Below are 16667 nucleotides of genomic sequence, written 5' to 3'. Positions count from 1 at the left end.
TAGTTTGTGTAATTAAGTTAATGTTTTTGGCTTTATGTAAATTATTTGGATATATAGAGGGTCTTTAAATAAACAATAGTGTGTAATTTAAGAAAATAACTGTAAATTACTGGACATTTGTTTAAAAATAGTTCAATATTTAAAGAGATATAAAAGTAAATTTCAAAAATATTTCAACTGTCAAAAAAAATCAATTTCTAAAAATTTCTTAAAAACATTAAAAGCATTAAACTAGTTTTTAAAAGTTTTGGCTTATGTTCGAAAAATTCGATATTAAATTCGAAATTTTTCACTTTACAAAAAACATTAAAATTTAATAAATTTCTAACAAAAATTAATTATAACGTTATATTTTAGGGGTTTATAGTTTAAGCAATTTTCTGGATTTTTCGAAATTAAGTTTGAATTTTCGAACATAACAAATATCATTAAGATAAGCAATATTTCCCGCTGAAATTAACTATAGCCTTATATTTTAGTTATTAAATAATATTTTGGCAGTTTTCGAGAATGTTCGAAAAATTCGAATTTTCGAACATAACAACTATCATTAATATAAGCAATATTTTCTACTGAAATTAACTATAACCTTATATTTTAGTAATTAAATAATGTTTTTGAAGTTTTCTATCATGTTCGAAAAATTCGAACTTTACAAAAAACTTTAAAATTAGCATTTAACTTAAGAAATAATCAACAAAACTGAAAAAATAGTAAATTTGAAGAGTTTTCAGCCATGTTCGAAAAGTTAAAAAGTAAATTCTAATTTTCGAACATGTTGAAAATTGCTGTATAACTAAATAAAAATAATTACTATATCATATTTTTAGCATTAAGTGATATTTTAAAGTTTTTGGCCATGTTCGAAAAATTCGAAATTAAATTCGAATTTTCGCACAATACAAAAAATCTGAAAATTTCCGTTTTTGTAATAAATATGTAACAAGACTTAGACTTAAGTTAGACTTAAATTTTGATAAAAAAAATTTCATATTCGAATTTTAAAATCGGATTAAAAATGTTCGAAATCGTCTAAAATTGACAAAAAATAATTTTCTAGCCTTTATTTATAGAATTAAAATAGTTTTAAGAGTTTTTGGCTATGTTCGAAAACCTCGAAATTAAGTTCGAATTTTCGAAAATGCTAAAATTTGGCAAATTTCTGCAAATATTAGTTATAATTATATATTTCAAGCATTAAATGTTTTTTGAAGAGTTTTAGCTATGTTCGAAAAATTCGAAATTATGTTTGAATATTCGAACATGCCAAAAATTGGCTAATTTCGGCCAAAAAATAATTACAATCATGTATTTCAAGCATTTAATGATATTTGAAGAGTTTAGCTATGTTCGAAACATTCGAAATTATATTCGAATTTTCGAACATTAAAAATAACTTAAAAAATTATTGAATTTTTTCTATAAAATAAATAACAAGATGATAAAATAAAAAAATGTCAAGATTTTAAACAACTTATTATTGAAAACTAAACTAAAAATGTGGCTTTTATATGAAACTATTTTATTCAAAATATTTCTTTATTAAGAATTGTGTTAAGCCCTCTTTAAGGTTTGTTTTTTGTATTGTTTTGTTTGAAATAATAAAATTGTGTCGTCCCTTTTGCAATTTTTGTTGTTTCTTTTGTTTTTATTAAATTAACTTTATAAACTTGAGAGTGAGTGTGTGCATAAATGTACATATGTAGTATGTGTGTTTAAGTGTTAATCTTATGATTTTTATGCAACATACATTTCTATATGACAAATTTTTTGTTGTTGTTACAAGTGTTTGTTGTTGCTCTTCTCACACATACAAGAGTAGAGGCAACAGCAACAACAAAAACAACAACCACAGACACTTGACTTTTTGAGTGTTGTTTTCCCGCTTTTTAAGTTTCTTGTTTAAAAAAAATATTTTTTGTTTTGTGTTTTGCCATTTTTTTTTCTCTTGTTCAAGTGTTGCATGCTAAATAATATCCTGCTGTGTCAGTATGAAACAAAAATAACAACAACAACAAACACAATCATAACCACCCAACCACTTAGACTTTAAACAATTTCAACAAAAAATTAAAAAAAAAAAAAATAACAAGAGAAAATTGTTTGTTTGTTGTAAAAAGGAATATAACCAAGAAATATAGAAAAAATATGAATATTTAAATACATATATTTTTTTGGGGTATTTTCTTTCAAACTAACATTTGAAAAAATATTGTTAAATATTTTCTTTTATGTTTTTTTATTATATCCCATTTTGTTATAATATTCGTCGCATTCTGTGTAAATTTTTTCATATTTTTTTCGCTTGGTTACTAGCTGTCTTGTTATACATAATGGTCAGCTTTGTTAGGAGAATAAATAAATATGGAAACAAAAAAAAAAAATACTATACATAGTTTTGCATATTTTTCAAAAAGGATATTATTTTAATGTTTTTGTGTCCAGCAGTTCTTAAAAAATTTGAATTTATTTCGTTAGTAAATTACAAAGACTTTGAAATATTCAAGGGAAAGAAGTAGGGTTTTTCAGTTAAAATAAATTGCTGCATAAATTGTTAATTAAAAGATTTGAAAAATCTTTTTTGATTTCTTAATTAAGTAAAATATCATTTGAGTTAAATCTAGTTTACTGTTAAAGACATGGACAATTTTAAAGGATGTTTTCATACATTTTTATTTATTTTCAATACAAAAAATTAAGTGTCATAAGGGCTTTAATAAATTTTAAAAAATCTTTTGATTCACAGAATTTCTAATATTTTTAGGTCATGCTCGAAAATTCGAAGTTAGTTTCATTCATTAATAAATATTTAATTTTGATTTGGAAAATAAAAAATGACCTATTTTTACATATTTATTAGTGAATCTTCTAAAATTCAAACGACTTTTTATATTTTTGCTTTAATAATTGATTTTCTCACATTTTAAGTCATGTTCGAAATTTCGAAGTTTAATTCGAATTTTCGAAATTAGTGTCAGAGTATTCGAAATCCTTTGTTATTTAAACTAAACATGAAATTTTGATAATTAAATGAAATTTTCGGACAAAAATAAGTTTTTCTTTACATAATATTTTCGAAATTAAGAAACTGGAATAATTTTAGAATATTTTTGTATAGAATCTTATGCAAATTATTTCATCAATTAAGCCTTTTTAAGCATATTTCGAAAATTTCAAGTTAATTTCGAATTTTCAATATTATTAACATAATGCTTTTGAGTCTTGTTCGAAATTTCGAAGTTTAATTCGAATTTTCGAAATTAATCTCGAATTGGTCGCAAAACATTTGTTTTTTAGTAAAATGTATGGGAGAAAATTTATTTATTTAATTCAAAATTTTTGAAATTAAAATTCCATTTCATGTTCGAAAATAAAAATGGCCTAATTTTACATATTTATTTGTGAATCTTCTAAAAAGCAAAAGATTTTTTTATTATTTTATTAAACAAATAAATTTTCTTTCATTTTTAAGTTATGTTCGAAAATTCGAAGTTAATTTCGAATTTTCGAAATTAGTGTCAGAATATTCTAAATTCTGTTTTAGTTAAATAAAACATGAAATTTTAATAATTAAATGAAATTTTCGGAAAAAAATAAAGGTTTTGTTTATTTACAATTTTCGAAATTGAAAAACTTGTATAATAAAATCTAAAAAACTAAAATTTTTTAAACGAAACAGTTCTTCATTACCTAAATTAATTTTCCATCACATTTAAATCATGTTCGAAAATTCGAAGTTAATTTCGAATTTTCGAAATTAGTGTAAAAATGCAAAAAAGTCATTTGTTAATAAAATAAAATACAAAATTGTAGATTTTAGCTTTAATTTGTTTAAGAAAATAGTGTTTTTTGTTACCTAAATTTTTCGAAATTAAAAAACTGGAATAATTTTAGAATTTTTTTGTATTAATCTTATACAAATTAAGGGATTTTCATAAATTAAGCCTTTTCGAATTATCGAAATTAGTGTCAGAATTTTCTTAATCCTTTTTTAGTTAAATTAAAAGAAATTTTCAGAAAAAAATAAATTTTTTTACAATTTTCGAAATTGAAAAACTTGCTCAACAAAATCTAAGAAACTTAATTTTTTCAAATTAAACAGTTTTGTATTACCTAAATTAATTAACATTCAATTTTAAATCATGTTCGAAAATTCGAAGTTAATTTCGAATTTTCGAAATTATTGTCAAAATCGAAAATTCATTTGTTTATAAAATAAAATACAAAATTATAGATTTTAGTTTAAATTTATTTAACAAAACTGAGTTTTTTGTTACTTAAATTTTTCGAAATTAAGAAACTAAAATAATTTTAGAATTGGTTGGTGTTAATATTATACAAAATACGGGATTTTCATAAATTAAGCCTTTTTAAGAAATTTTCGAAAATTCTAAATACTTTTTGTTATATTCTTTAAATTTTGCTTAAATTCCTGTTTTCCTTAGCCCCGCTTAGCAAAGCATTTAAAAATTTTTAATGAATTTTTGCTAATTTAAGAATTTACTCTCCCAACATTTGTCTTAATTCTCAGGTATTTTGTTACTTGTTTTATTTTGCTGTTTGATGTTGCCAACCTCTGTTTTTTTTTTGTTGTCTTATTATGTATTTTTTTGTTACTTGTAAGCACACATATTATGTTATCTTTCTCATTTCACACCTTTTGCTAAATTACTGAATCCTTGTTTTGCTTTGGCTGTTTTATACATAAAACTGTCCGTCTGCCAGACTACCTCATGCTTGTTGTTGTTTTGACACTTGAGTTTTCCATTTTGCCATAAGAGCAAAATCTCTTCTGTGTTTTTTTCTCGCTATTTCATTTTTATCTTATTGTATGGCAAGTGTATAAAGAAACAAGTAAGAGTACTATATTCGGCCGTGCCGAATCTTAAATACCCTCCACCTAAATATGATGGTATAACAACTGAAATAATATAACAATTGTCAGAAAGACTAGTTTAATCAGAAGATATTTTATTTCAAATGTACAAACAATTGTTTCTAATTCAGCAATTTATAACTAAAATTCCTCTTTGAACGTATGAATTTTAACAATTTATATACTTAATAATTAGGTAATACATTTGGATCAACATTTTTCCCTTTTAACATCAAGAGAAGAAACAGAGTATAAAAAAGGGTATACAAATATATTTAGACAAATTTCAAAATATTTCGTTGTGGGACTTATGTGGGAGCTATGACCTATTATGATTCGATTGTCATAAAATATTTTTACGTGATTTTTATGTATTTATATGAGAGCTGTGGCCAATTATGGACCAATATTCACAAAATTCAGTATTATGATTTTTGAATACAAATTACTGATCTGTGTACTATTTTGGTTTAATATATGGATGCTATGACCTATTATGGTCCTAAGTATTTGAGGGCTATTTTTGTAGAATTTCATATAAACAACGCTGTTAACAAGTGAGGACTTTATATGGGAGCTATGCCGAATTATGGACCAATATTTAAAAAATCTTGTAGTACGATTCTTGGGTACAAATTACTGATCGGTGTAAAATTTTGGTTCAGTATAGATTTTTAGGGATATTTGTGCAGGTTAATGTGTTTTCCTGAAGTGGTTCTTATATGGAGGTTATGACCAATTATGGGCCTATCATCATAAAATTTGGTACATCGATTTTTGTATATATTGGTTAAATTTGTTTTGAATTTCAACCTGATAACTATATTTGTAAGAAATTTATGAGGATATTAGTGATTTTCGGGAGTGGACCTTATATGGGAGCTATGGTTAAATATGGACCGATATTCACAAAATCCAGAAGTATGATTACTGGATACAAATTACTGATCTGTGTGTAATTTCATTTTGATATCGATATGTTTTTAATATTTTTTAAGGTTAATATCTTTTTTCGAAAATGGGCCTTATAGGGGAGCTATTGACCAATTATCGGCCAATCTGCATACAATTTAGTACAGTGACATCTATATATATGAGTATTATTTTTGTCGAATTTTAGCATGGTAAAGGAATTTATAAGAGATTTATGAGTACTTAATTGATTTTTTGAAGTGGACCTTATATGGGGGCTATGGTCAAATATGAACCGATATTCACAAAATCTTGTAGTATGATTTCTAGATATAAATTATGGATATGTGTGAAATTTTGTTTTGATATTGATATTTTTTAGATATTTATGTAGGTTATTGTGTTTTTCGGAAGTGGACCTTCTATGGGAGCTATAACCAATTATCGGCCGATCTTCATAGAATTAGGTACGGCGATTTTGGTATATATGAAGATTATTTGTGTCGTATTTCAACTTGATAGCGATATTTATAAGACATTTATGCTCATTTAAGAGATTTTCGGAAGTGTACTTTATATGGGGGCTATGGTCAAATATGGGCCGATCCACGAAAAATTTTGTAATATAATTTCTTTTACCACAAAACTTATTTTTGCTGAATTTCATGTGGATATTCCTATTTTGTAGGCATTTATAGACCATAGAACCATATTTCGGGAAGAAATTTGTATGGGGGCTAGGAGAAATCATGAACCGATTCTTATAATTTTCACCAGAGTTACTCCTTTTATCATAAAAGTAACGAGTGCAAAATTTTATGATATTAGCTGCAATATATTTACAAAAAATGTCCAAAAATATGTGAAAATTATCAATTTTTTTTTGAGGTTGTCCCACATTTTCATTCATAACTTTGGTTCCACTGTACCGATTTCGCTGATTTTCAATACCAAACTGCTTAGGACAATAATAAACATTTTTCTTGTAACTCTACTAAGTTTGTTTGCGTATTTTGGACGTGAGCGTGTTTTACACAGACGGACAGACGGACAGACGGACAGACGGACAGACAGACGGACATGGCTCAATCGACTTAGAATTTCATAAGGATCAATAATATATATACTTTGTTGGGTCTCAGATGAATATTTCTCAATGTTACACACGGAATGACAAACTTATATATACCCTCATTCACCACTTATGGTGGTGGAGGGTATAAAAAGTATTAGCAGCACAACCTTAACACAGCATCATAAATCATCTCAAGTGCCTGATTTTTTTCCACTCATTTCATTCTTCTTCTATAAGGTTTTTTTCTTCTTTTTTTGCTTAATTTTTTTTTTTTGTAACTTTTTATAATTGTGAGATGAATTTTTCCTCTTACAAATACAGGAAGAGGTTGACGGGGGCTGTAAGGAGTGAGTGACAAAACACCTTTGAGTTCATGTGAAATTTACCTCTTCATTACAACTTGCAGTTTCTTTATATTTCTTGTTGTGCAGCCTGGAAATGAAAATTTCTTTAGGTTTCATATCCAGATTTTTCTTTTATTCTTGCTTAAATTTGTGTTTCTCTTTTAAAGTGTTAACATAAACAAGTCTTGTTGTTTATTTTAGTTGTAGCATTATTTCTATTTATTTATTTCCTTTTTGTTTATAGGGAAAACCTCAAAAAACATTTATCTTGATGAAAAAAAAACAACAATCCTGGTTTTTTGTTTTTGTTATATTTCACGTTAAGTTAACATTATCTATTTTAATGTTTGTATTACCTGGCTTCATTTAATATTAATGGATTTTCTTTACAATTTCATGTTGGTTGGCAACTTCCGCAGCCTTTTAGAGTAATTTTTGTCATGTTGTTTATTTTTATTTTTTTTTTCACATTTTTTGCTTATTTCTTTATATTGTCCTGTCATGTTAATGTCGTTCACATCATCAAATATCCTAGAGGAGTTTCAGTTATTTGTTGTAAATGTTGTTGGGTAGCCTACTTTGTTGCTTACATATTTATTAATAGACCACAGCAGGGATAAAACAAATTGTATGTAAAAAAAAAATGGATTTTTTTTATTTTGGAAAAAGAAAATCCTTATTATTTAAGGAATCTTTATGGTTTAGACTTAGTTGTTTTTATTAAATTGGCGGTTTTATCATAGATTAAATATGTAAAAAGTGAACAAAGAGGCATTAATATTAACAAACATTTGGAAATCCTTATTTTTATTATAATTTTAATAAATAAATAAACTTAACTAAATTTCTATTAATTTTAGGGCATGTTCGAAAATTCGAAGTTAATTTCGAATTTTCGAAATTGGTCTCAAATGGCTCCTAAATTATTATAAATAAAAAAAATTTTTAGATAAAATTTCTAAAAGCAAATCAGGTTTTAACTAGATTTTGATTTTCAAAAATGAAAATTTTGCAGAATTTAAAAAAAAAAATTGAAATTAATTTCCAATTTTCGAAATTTGTCTCAAATGGCTCCTAAATTATTACTAATAAAATAAAACGCATAACTTTTGTGTTTAGAGAAAATTTCTAAAAGAAAATCGTTTGGACTAGTTTTTGATTTTCGAAAATTTTGCTGAATATTGAAATAATTTTGAGTAAATCTTTTAAAAATCAAATAATTTACTTATATTGTGCTTCAATTTATAAACTTTATTAAATTTTTGAGAGGTTTAAGTCATGTTTTTAGATAAAATTTTAAAAAAAATCAGGTTTTGAATATTTTATTTTCGAAAATGAAAAACATCAAATAATTTTCTTATATTTTCCTTCATTTATTGAAACTAGATAGAATTTCAGAGAGTTTTAAGTCGTGTTCGAAAATTCAAAGTTAATTTCAAATTTTCGAAATTAATTTTTTGGATTTAAAATTTTCGAAATTACAACATTTTCTAAAAAAAAATTATAAAAATTTAATAAATTTCTTATATTTTTACAAAATCTTTTAAAAATTTAATTATTTTCTTAAATTTTTATTTTATCTGTAAAGTAAATTGAGTTTCTAGCATTTTGAAGTCATGTTCGAAAATTCGAAGTTAATTTCGAATTTTCGAAATTAATCTCAAAATGTTGCTAATATATTATTAATTACATAATACACATAACTGAAGTTTTTTGATTAAATTACTGAAAGAAATTTAGCTTCTTTGTTAATTTCTGATTTTCGAAATTAAGAAATTTGGGTAATTTTTACTTTTTCTTAATAAATTTTCAAAAAATCACTTAATTTTCTATATATTTTGCTTAATTATATGAAGGAAATTGATTTTCTGGCATTTTAATTCATGTTCGAAAATTCGAAGTTAATTTCGAATTTTCGAAATTAATCTCAAAATGCTCCTATTTTATTATTAATTAAATAAAACACATAATTAAATTTTTTTGATTAAAGTACTCGAAGAAATTTACCCTTTTTGTTAGTTTCTGATTTTCGAAATTAAGAAATTTAAATAATTTTTACTTTTGTCTTAACAAATTTTCTAAAAATCATATAATTTTCTATATACATATATTGCCAAAAAATATAAAATAAATTAATTTTCTGGTATTTGAAGTCAAATTCGAAAATTCGAAGTTAATTTCGAATTTTGAAAATTAGTATCAGAAAGCAGTAAATCATTTGTTTATGGAATTTCCGCAAGATTATTGTGTTTTTGTTTATTTAGAATTTTCGAAATTAAAGTTTTGCAAAACTTTTAATCTTTTTTTCTAAGTGAATCTTATTAAAATAGTAAAAACTCTAGATAAGTATGTTAATTCGATTTATTTAGAAAAAATGTAAAGGTTTTGAAAGTTTTCAACCCTAAAATTCATGTTCGAAAAACGTAGTTAATAAAATCTACACAATTTCAGAAATCTTTGCGGTATTTGGATATAATAAATTGAGCCGTAACCGTGAAAATATCTTAACCAACAATATAACATATTCGATTTTAATTTCTTTAATGCAAATCTAAAGCTGTTAAAATTTCATAGGTGTTGCAAGTACAGTTAGTTACAATTTTATAGCAAAATCTATTTTAGTTTACATTGAATTAAAACGCTTAAAAGGATTTTTTGGTAAAGTTTGTTGTTAGGCACTTAAGTTTTTTTCTCGGTTAGGGCTTGAAATTAAAACAAAATATTTTAAAAACCCTTTTTTCAGACAAAAATCGCTTAGGAAATTGTTTAATTTTAAATAAGAAAATTGTTTCAAAATTCTTATTTTCTCTTAAGTTTATTGCGATACAAATTCCTAAACAATTGAATTCACATTAAATCATCATCTGTGAGAGCCAATTTTTACATCATCCCTGTACTTATCAATATCAAAAAATGAGTTAATCCGCTTTAAAACTAAAGCAAAGACTTCATCAGTTTCTTTACACTAAAACCAAACATCTGTTTCTTATTGCTGATTTGTTTTGTTACACTATCTTAAAAGAACAGGTATCTATCTACCTTGCAAGTTGCCACAAAAGAACTTGTGAAAAGAATCTTTTTTTTATCCTGCCGTAATGATTTTTTTTCAAAAAATTTAAAGATTATTGATGCATTATGTGAAGCGCCTGGGACAGGTAGAAATGAGTATTTTCATCATTTTGTTTCGCCGATTTAAAGTGTTTCATTCATTCAAGTGTAAAACGATACTACACACATGTTGCAGCCAAAGTTACAATTTTGTCATGTTGTTTGACCAGATGTGCCACACAGCAGAACACAGAAAAAAAATATATATGATGAGTTGTAGTTTGTGAACAAAAAAATTATATTAAAAATAAAATATTAAGCATTGTGATGAAGCATCATGGGAATGAGAGTTATTTTAAAGAAATTTAATACATTTATTTGTTAATTTAAAATATTTAATTTAAGAACAACATTTGAGTAGAATATTTTAACATTTTGTATAAAATTGTTTCTTATAAATATTCCAAACGAATAAAAAAATTCAATGATATCACACACATTGTTTTATTTAAATTTCAAGTTATAAAGCGCCTAATGATATACCCTTTATTTTAACATTAAATTCTTTCTTTTATTAAAATTTTCTACAATTTCCATTTCATATTTGTTTAAAATTTAGTTATCTTCATATTATTAACTAAAAATTTCTCTAAAAATATAATCTAAAAAAACATTAGATTATTATTTATTTAAATTTTCTAAATTATATAAATCCTTTTAACAAAAATAAACACATTGACAAACGCTATCTCATAGATACATATAGCAGTAAAACAAGAGACTATTTTTGCGATAAAAATATTTTAAAAAATACATTTGATTATTATATAAATTGTTCATACATATATTTTTGTTAAAACAAATGAAATAAGCTTTTAGAGATATTTATTTGAAAATGAAATTTATTTCATACACATAAATATGAAGAACGTAGTATATGGATTTTCTAAATGTTTAGTTAAATATATTTGTATAACAATAATAATTGAAATGCATACAAAATGTACGTGTGCAAACGTATATTTTGAAACTTTGAATATTAGAATATTGTATTATAACCCAGTTAACATATTGTAATTGAAATAAATTAAATAAAAAGTATTTAAAATCTTTCAAGTTTCTGAAATCATTATTTTGACTTCTGAGAAATCAGTCATGACAGATTTTGCAAATCAGAAATAAATAAGTAATTACAAACTTATTTTTATCACACTTAACTATTGCGGAAAAATCCTCATATACAGCTTTACATTACAGCCCATTAATAACATTTTCATCTCTATCAAATATTTAAATCTACACAGAGAAAACAGATTCGTGATAGCAACCGAATTTGTTGCCAATCGAATGATTCTACCTTAGTGACCGAATTTTACAGTTGTGGCTATAGAATTTTAACACAAGTTTAAATTTATTTTTAATGTTTAGAATATTTTTAATAACCATTTACTTAAAAAAAACAAAAGTAATTTCATATTTTTTTAAATAATCCAAGAATTTATTTTGAGATTTGTTTGGATTAGAATAAAATATTGAAAAATTTTCTACATTTATTTTTCATCGAAAAATATTTCTTTTTTTAATTTGGATCAAAATTACTCAAAATATATTTAAAAACTTGTGTGATTTTCATTCAAATTTGTTCAACTTCTTTAAATTAGAAATGTCCCAGAAAGTATAACAACAAAAACTAGTATACTTTAAGGCTTTTGCAATGGAATTTGAATTTGTAGCATATTTTAGAGCTTTAACAAATGGGTCTCAAAGCAGCATGGTAACTTACTACAAAGCCTTGTATTCGCCAGTTTTTAAATCAAGTTTCAACACACATGAGAACTTCTCTAGCCAACTTCAATAGCTAGAGGAACAATATTTTCTTAGTTCAATAGATTTTCTTATATTTGCAGAGAATATTTTCTTAAATAGTTGACTTGCTAGTTAGTTTCATGATGCTCTCGAAAATTGAATTGGTTAATTAGTATAATCATTCAAAAATCATAATAATCTCCTTTGGAATACTTTCTCAAATAGTAAGTAAGCTAATTGGTGTATAGGAGAAAAGTACAATTAAATCGTTTTCTAGTTTTGGTATCGCAATAATCTGGAACAAACGCCGAGTGTAAAAAATGCTTTAAATAAATAAAGTTTGAGCAAAATAATTTCTACATTAGGAAGTTTTCTTATTATTTCTTAAGTAATATTGTGCTTTTAGTTTTGCGAACATCTTCCGGATTAACTGTGATTATTGCAGAGTTTTTTTTTAAGAATTTGTTGCATAATATTGAGCGTTAAAGGAGATATTTTAAAAAACTAATTTTCAATTTCATGGCAGTATTTTTTCGTTTGCATGTAATGATTTTTAAGTTGGATTCCTACCACCATTACGCAGAGTTCTAAAATAATAAGAATATTTTGTATGGTATTTCTTTCTATTATCAGTTAACTCTTCCAGGTTAGTAGGCTTTTTTGTAGCATACTTTTAGGCGTGTGGAAAAAATGTTTCAAAAATAACTTTTCTTTTTAAATTGTTGCTTTTGACGGCTCCAATAATTTTAAAAGTTTTCTTTTATTGTATTAAATTCAATATTTTAAAAGAAAATAATAGTTTTTTTTTCTAAAATTAAAAAAAAAATATATTTGAAATATTTTTTCAACACGCCTAAAACTATGCAACAAATTAGGCTTTAGTTCATATAAAGCTTACTTTAGTAGATTTAAGCATCTATTGTTAGACAGGGCTTCGGTTTTCATACCATAATTAATAGTTCTAAATAATAATAATATTTTGTATGGTATTTCTTTGTATTTAATTCTATTATCAGTTAACTTTTCCTAACTAGTTGGATATTTTGTAGCACACTTATAGGCGTTCGGAAAAAATATTTCAAAATGATTTTTCTTTTTCAATTTTCTTAGTTGCCGGTTCCATTAAACTTAAAAGTATTCTTTTAATATATTAATTTTTTTAAAAGAAAATAATAAAATAGTTTTTTTTTCGCTAAAACTGTGCTACAAAGTAGGCTTTAGTTCATATAATGCTTAATTTTGTGGGTTTAAGCATCTATTGTTACAAAGGGCTTCGTTTTTCTTCCTTTATAACTGTAATTTTTTTTTATAAATGGTCTATTTTTGTCTTTTTTCTTTTGCATGTAATGAATTTTGCAAAATCTTAAGTTGTATGAATCCAACCATTACGCATAGTTCTAAAATAATAAGAATATTTTGAATGATATTTATTTTTATTTAATTCTATTAACTTTTCCAGGTTAGCTGGCTAATTCGTAGCATACTTTTAGGCGTGCGGAATTTTTTTTCAAAAATAATTTTTCTTTTTCAATTTTCTTAGTTGCGGCTATAATAATTTTAAACGTTTTGTTTTATTTTCTTGCTAAAATAGTAAAAGAAAAATAATTTTTGAAATATGTTTTTCTAACGCCTCATATAAAGCCTTAATTTTTAGGTTAAGGCATCAATTGTTATAAAGTGTTTAGGTTTTCTCCCATGATCACTGTATTTTTTTTTTATAAAAGTTTACATAGTTTGTTCTTATGGCATGGAATTTTTAAATGATTTTAAAAGACAAAGATCTTTTTTTTTTACTAAAATTGAAAAAGAAAAATAATTTTTGAAATATTTTTTTATCACGCCTAAAACTATACTCCAAAATAGGCTTTATTTTATTTATAAAGCCTAGATTTGTAGATTTAATCATCTATTGTTACAAATGGTTTTTCTGCCATGATCACTTTATTTTTTGTATAAAAGCTTCACATAGTTTGTTTTTAACTTTTGATTCAATATTTGTTGCATATATTTAGGAGGCATAGAATTTTTAGGTGATTTTAAAAGAAAAAATCCTTTTTTTTTTGCTAAAATTGAAAAAGAAAAATAATTTTTTAATAATTTTTTTATCACGCCTAAAACTATACTCCCAAATAGCCTTTATTTCCTTTATAAAGCCAATATTTGTATGTTTAAGCATGTATTGTTACAAAGGGTTTGTTTTCTGCCATGATCACATTATTTTTTGTACAAAAGCTTCACATAGTTTGTTTTTAACTTTTGGTTCAATATTTGTAGCATACATTTAGGGGGCATGTAATTTTTAGGTGATTTTTTCAATACTAGTCTGTTGGTTTGTGTTTTTGAATCACTAAATGGGCTTGAAACCGTTTTTCATTAATACATATTCCCAAGATATCTAAAATTGATATATAGAACTTATTCATTATAGAGATCTCCGATTTTTGTAACACTTGCTTGTTTCATTGGTTAATCTTTTTAATATACCTGGTTTTGACATTAGGAAACATGACTTTGTTTAGAAAACTTCTAGGATTATAACTAAACCCATTTAAAATTCGTTGATCTAATGCCGAAAGCTAAACCTAAAAACATTTTTAATGGTGTCCAATGAAATTAAACAAATAAAAAAATTTGTTTGCTGTTTATGCAAAATTTTGAAAATTAAACTTAAAATTATTTTTTGATTTCTGAACTGAATATGTCTTATGAGCGCTCCAATTATAAAAAATCATTTACTATAACTGATCTTTTATATTTATTTAGTTACACTTTTTAGCAAAATTTTAAAGAGTTTTAGCTAAACTTCAGTTTTTAGAAACCATTTCAACACATCTCCCTTTACATTATAAACTATTTCACTATTTGCCTTGTAATAAACTACAACATTCACTGGGTTACCGCACAAACCCATAAACCCTAGAGTGTTTTGTGAAAAATATAGAAAAACTAAAAAAAATATAACTAAAATTGCAACAAATTATTATAACAAATAAACTGCATATAGAGGGGAATCTAAGGTTTAAAGGGGGGTTTTTATGATTTGCAAAAACATACACTTTACATTCATACAGCCATAATAGACCTTACACACATACAATCACACAGTTTAAAACTAGAAAAACACACACACTATTACAACACATAGAAATATATTGTAAACGAAAATATATATTTCCAAATTGAAATCCTAGTTAAAATACCAACTAAAGGTAAAAATTGCCAAATATACTAGAATTTTATGTCAGCTTGTGTGAGTGTAGATATGGTTCAACACATTTTGGAAAACAGAAATCGTAGTAAATTCCAGATATGGGAGTTATTTATATGTAAAAGTAAATTTTTACAATTTGGTAAATGTATTTGTTTTATTGTTTTATTTATGTGAAAATGTATTTTGTAATTTGTTTTTATTATTATTTATATGATTAAAAGTAGAATCTTATGTGTGTGTAAGAGTGTAAACATGTAGTAGATATTTTTGATTTATATTTTTATGTAATAAAATTTATGCAAAAAATTTCTGTGTTCAAATGAGATTTTTCACACACATGTATGTATTGTTTTGTTAACACAATTTTTTAGTATGTTATTGTAGTGTATTTTATGTTGTTGTTGTAAATATTATTTGTTTTTTGGATTTATTTGTATTTGTTGTTAGTTATTATGTGATTGTAGTTATGTTATGAAAATATTAAGGATTCGACCTACATTTTATTGCTTGAATATTGGCAAATATTTGCTGAAGATGAATTTAATGCTGCTTTGCTGTTGTTGAATTTTTATAGCAGATATTCTTATTAGGATTTTTTTCGATTTTCTTTACTTTTTCTTAACAAATCCTTTAGTTTTTTTGTTTAAAAACTTTAAATTTTTTAAGGTAATCCCAAGTTGAGTATTATATTTTTTTGTTTAAAAACACTAAAACCCAAAAACACTCACTTTTTTTTAAAGCAAGGGCTTTGAAAATGCTTCAGCAGCTTTTTCCCACTTGTTAAATAATTTTTTAGGTTTTCCAAGATTTCGTGATTTTTTTAAATTTCGTTAATTTTTCTTAGATTTTAATCGATTTTCGTAAAATTTTTGTCGTTTTCATTTTTTTTATTAATAAATTTTTTTTTTCTAAATAAATTTATATTTTTCTTTGGTTGGATTTTCTTTAATTTGTAATACAATAAGATTTTTCATTTAAAACGCGCGCTATAGTAATCCTGCGGATATAGACGCGTCTAAACGTACCGACGAATAACACAAAACTGAATTCGTTTCAACAATCAGTGTATGATAGAGCGGCGCGCGAGTAAATGTAAATAGATTGCTCGTTATAATCAACAGCAATAACAACAACCAACAATGTAGACAACACCGACAACAACAACAACTACTACAAAAAAATCCAATTGCGGAGAGTTTGTCTTTTTATTTTTATACTGTTAATCGTTTGTCGTTGTGTCTGTTTCCTTTTCCCTGCTCTCCCTACACTAACACATTCTGTTACACGCCACCAATAGTCCCTGTTCGTTTATTCTACAAAACTCCTGGTTTTAAAACTCTTTTATAAAACTGTAACCAACTAAATGCCTGCTTTTGGAGTTATAAAGCTCTCAAA

General features: G+C 24.8%; 1 long non-coding RNA gene across 1 annotated transcript in view; it reads right to left on the bottom strand.

Annotated features, from left to right (window-relative positions):
* The window catches only part of LOC135957658 (uncharacterized), a 71069-nt gene extending 54669 nt beyond the window's left edge, over nucleotides 1–16400 (bottom strand). The window contains exon 1 of the long non-coding RNA XR_010576420.1: nucleotides 15770–16400. This is a non-coding gene — a long non-coding RNA (uncharacterized LOC135957658). The remainder of the gene's footprint in view (nucleotides 1–15769) is intronic.
* Between the last annotated feature and the right edge of the window lie 267 nt (nucleotides 16401–16667).

This window comes from Calliphora vicina, chromosome 4, assembly GCF_958450345.1.
Source record: "Calliphora vicina chromosome 4, idCalVici1.1, whole genome shotgun sequence".
NCBI classification, from domain to species: Eukaryota; Metazoa; Arthropoda; class Insecta; order Diptera; family Calliphoridae; genus Calliphora; species Calliphora vicina.
The sequence above is the reverse complement of the archived record's forward strand: the minus strand, read 5'-3'. Positions and strand labels throughout refer to the sequence as shown.